Source organism: Crocuta crocuta, unplaced genomic scaffold, assembly GCF_008692635.1.
Source record: "Crocuta crocuta isolate KB4526 unplaced genomic scaffold, BGI_CrCroc_1.0 scaffold53, whole genome shotgun sequence".
Taxonomy (NCBI): domain Eukaryota; kingdom Metazoa; phylum Chordata; class Mammalia; order Carnivora; family Hyaenidae; genus Crocuta; species Crocuta crocuta.
The window spans coordinates 813,685-817,987 of NW_027529432.1; the positions used below are offsets into that span (position 1 = coordinate 813,685).

Below are 4,303 nucleotides of genomic sequence, written 5' to 3' on the forward strand. Positions count from 1 at the left end.
AAGATTGAAACCTTTACATATATGCATAGCCATTTAGATTGCCTCTTTTACAAAGTGCCTGTTTGTGTCTTTTGCCCAGTTTTCTTTGAAGTTGTCTGCTTATTAATATATAGAAGCTGTTTATATGTTCTTGACAGTCATCTTTGTCAGTTGTATTTGGGTTTTTTTTTCATATTTTCTTCCAGTTGATGGCTTATCTTTCCACTTTCTTTCCAGAAGTCTCCTGATAAGGAGAAATTATTAACTTTAATGAAGCAGACCTTATCAGTCCTTTCTTTGGGGTTAGCGTTCAATGTCTTTTTTTTAATTTTTAAATTAATTTTTTAAAAATTTATTTCTGAGAGAGAGAGAGAGAGAGCATGAGCAGGGGAGGGTCAGAGAGAGAGGGAGACACAGAATCTGAAACAGGCTCCAGGCTCTGAGCTGGCTGTCAGCATAGAGCCCTACGTCGTGCAGGGCTTGAACCCACGAACCGTGGGATCGTGACCTGAGCCAAAGTCAGACGCTTAACCGACTGAGCCACCCAGGCGCCCCTGGTGTTCCATGTCTTTCCAGGAAGTCCTTCCTTGCCCCTAAGTCTGAAAACTATTCTATATTTTCTTGTGAAAGTTTCAAAAATTTGCCTTTTTCATTTACTCTAACCAGAACTGATTTCCACCCTATGGTTAATTCCCATATGATTTATCTCAGCCTAACTTATTGATAGTTTCTTCTTCCCCCAGTAATGAGCAAGACCACGTCTATCATGCCTCAGGCTTTGGTGAATGAGCAAGAATATTACTGGTTCTTTTCTACACCACTGGTAAATGTGCCTGTCTTTGTGCTACTATCAAGGGATTTTAATCATTATATCTTTAAATCTTGAGGTTTCAGACCCCCTTCTTATTTTCCACAGGAGCTTTTTGACCATTCTTGGGCTTTTCTCCTTCCATAAATATTAGCTTGTTAAATTGCTCAAAATACTCTTGACAACTTGATTGAAATTACACTGTGTCAATAAAACCAGCTTGGCAATTTTTGACATCTTTACAAAATGGAGTCTTCCAATCGATTACATATTATCTATTTGTTAAGTCTCCTTTAACCTCTTTCAGTGAAGTTTTATATTGTTTTTGTAGGGGCGGGGACACCTGGATGGCTGTCCGGTAAGCATGCAACTCTTGATTCCTGCTCAGGTCATGATCTCACGGTTCATAAGTTTGAGCCCCGCATCAAGCTCTGCGCAGTCAGCGTGGAGCGTGGAGCCTACTTGGGAGTCTTCCTCTCTATCTCCCTCAAAATAAATAAATAAACTTTATATTATTCTTCATAAAGATTTGATCTTAGGTTTATTACATGTTTCCCTCTACTTATTTGGAAGTTTACCCTCTACTCTTTTATTATTGCCCTTGAAATTTTAACATGCGTGCTCAAACATTATGGAAATGTTCACACAAAAATAAAAGTAGAGGAAATAGAATAATGGATTCCCATTTACCTTTCACCCAGCTGCTCTAGTGTGCAGTGCACGGCAAGTCTTGCTTCATCAATACCTTCCACCCATTTCCTCTCAACAACCAGATTATTTTGGAGCAAATGCCAGATGCCCTATCATTTCATCTGTAAATATTTCTGTACATATCTCTAAAAGATAAGGAATCTTTTAAAAATGAAGATCACCACAATACCGTTAGCACATTTAAATGCATATGGGGCGCCTGGGTGGCTTAGTCGGTTAAGCGTCCGACTTTCGCTTAGGTCATGATCTCGCTGTTCGTGGGTTCGAGCCCCGCGTCGGGCCCTGTGCTGACTGCCAGCTCAGAGCCTGGAGCCTGTTTCTGTCTGTGACTCCCTCTCTCTCTGACCCTCCCCTGCTCATGCTGTCTCTCTCTCTCTCTCCTAGAAATAAATAAAACATTAAAAAAAATAAAAAAAAAAATAAATGCATTTTAGCAGTTCCGTAATATCATCAAAGAGCCAATCAAAGTCTACATTGTCCTGATGTTGCTTATATGGTTTTGAAGTGGTTTTTGTGCGAACCAAAATCCAAATGAACCCATAATTACAATCAGTTGATGTGCTTCTTAATTTCTTTTCGTTAAAGTAGGAGTCATCAACTACCCACTAGCTACCACTCACCCATTGGCTGTTTTTGTATGGCCTGAGAGCTATGACTGGCATTATACACTGTTAAATCATTTATAGGAATGTCTGGGTGGCTCTGGTAGTTTTACGTTCAACTTTCGCTCAGGTCATGATCTCATGGTTCATGGGTTCAACCCCCACATCAGGCTCTGTGCTGACAGCTCGGAGCCTGGAGCCTCCTTTGGATTCTGTGTCTCCCTCTCTCTCTCTCTCTCTCTGTCCCTTGTCAACTTGTACTCTGTCTCTCGAAAATTAATAAACATTAAAAAAATTTAAAAACACAAAAGAATCATTTATAGAAATTTTTAAGTTTATTTATTTATCTTGAAAGAGGGGCAGGAGGAGAGAGAATCCCAAGGAGGCTCTGCACTGTCAGCACAGAGCCCGATGTGGGGCTCAATCCCATGAACCACAAGATCATGACCTGAGCTGAAATCAAGAGTCAGACACTTAACCGACTGGGCCACCCAGGCACCCCTATTAAATCATTTAGAAAATAAGAGTATTTGTGTCATGTGAAAACTATATGCAATCCAACTTTCAGCATCTATGTTTGATTTAAACATAACCTTTAAACCCCCTTTATTCAACCTTTTAAAGCCCCTTATTTTCAGATTGTGTTTGGCAACTTCAGCACTACAAGGTCAGGGATGTGAAGTTGCCGTGGCATCTGAGACTTTATGGCCTTCAAAGCTTAAATATTTTTACTCACTGGCTCTTTACAGAAAACATTTGCCAACCTCCAATCTTACAGGCTTCTTCTCCACCTCTTTTCTTCCTCAAAACTTTTTCATTGAAGAAACAGGGTCGCTGGTGTGGGCGGTGTACCTGCTAAAGTTGGAACAATACTGAGATGAGGCCTTGCACGGCCTTTGCCCGAGGATGACACGCACATTCAGGAAGCGTTCCATATTTAGAAGGAAGAAAAGAGAGAACCAGAGTTGTCTTGTAAAGGCTCCGACAGTCTGAATTTTTGCTGCTGTTGCTCAATACAATCATTTGTGCCCTCTATTCCTAGATACTGGTAACTAAATATAGAGACTCCATCAAATTCAGATTAGGTGACTTTTTCTTCGAGAGGATTCCATTAGCGTCAATGCGTTCTTCCATCGGGAAGTACCTATGTCTGCTTCTGTATCTTTCTGGGATGTCACCAACCATGGATGACCAGCGCTAAACTGTGTTGAGTTTCAGTAGCCAAAAGTAATTGGAAGGTGACAGGAACTGTCTGGGATATTATGGGGTCTGCAACTCCGCAGGAAAGAAAGAGTCAACATACATGGTCAAGAGCCGTGGTTGGGAATAAAAATCAAGCTATGTCAAGGTTTTGGTTGAGATTCTGCAATAAACTTCTGTTCCATGGGGGAGGGAAGAAGGGTCATAGGATATACATCAAAGCAATGAGAAGTGTCGTATTAGCCTATGGAGGTGACGGTGAGGCTTGCTCTTTCCCCCGTTTTACAGTATTTCTGTCCAGATGGTTCGGTCTCTCTGGGGGAAAATGATAAATAAAAAGCAGTTGGCTCTGTCCTATTGACTTTCCTTCCCCTCCAAGGGTATGTCATCTCTCCAATTAGACTGGAAGCCCCCTGAGAGCAAGAGTGATTGCCTCTCCCTTTGATGGCCACGGCACTTAGTCATGTGAAATGGCTGCAACCACGAAAACTCACTCACAGGACAAAAGAGCATCAGAATAAATTGCAACGGTTTTCTCCGGAGTATATTAACATGCGTCCAGACAATAGCACCTTCGTGCCTTCAACAAATGCTGATTGAACATCCCCTGCCCAGGCTCTATCCAGGCCAATCCTTGCACCCCCACATCCTCCAAAATGGTCTCCGCCAGAGTTTGCCGGCTCACACCCATCCAGATGGTATCCACAGCTTCCCTCTTTTTCCATCAGTGCATCAGGCCCTTCCCAATCCTTTGGTTCAAGATGCTGGAGTCTTTTGTTTTGTTTTGTTTTCTGGCTCCTTTTCCTCATCTTCCTTCTCTAGCCAGCTGTCGGGTTCTACGGATTCTTCCTCCAGGATTTCTGCTCATTATCCCCCGCTTCTGTTCAGGGATGGTTCAAAACTGGTCCTGAGTGGGGCGCCTGGGTGGCTCAGTCGGTTAAGCAGCTGCCTTTTCTGAGCTTCAGGGGGCGCTCCTGTCTTCCTGCCCCTTTCTCCCCACCCC

The 4,303-nt window shown here is 42.5% G+C and overlaps 1 non-coding gene across 1 annotated transcript; it reads left to right on the forward strand.

Annotated features, from left to right (window-relative positions):
• Positions 1-2,931: 2,931 nt before the first annotated feature.
• Positions 2,932-3,041, forward strand: LOC144228004 (U6 spliceosomal RNA). Its single transcript, XR_013334090.1, has one exon. It is a non-coding gene; the product is annotated as a U6 spliceosomal RNA (small nuclear RNA).
• The last annotated feature ends 1,262 nt before the right edge of the window (positions 3,042-4,303 follow it).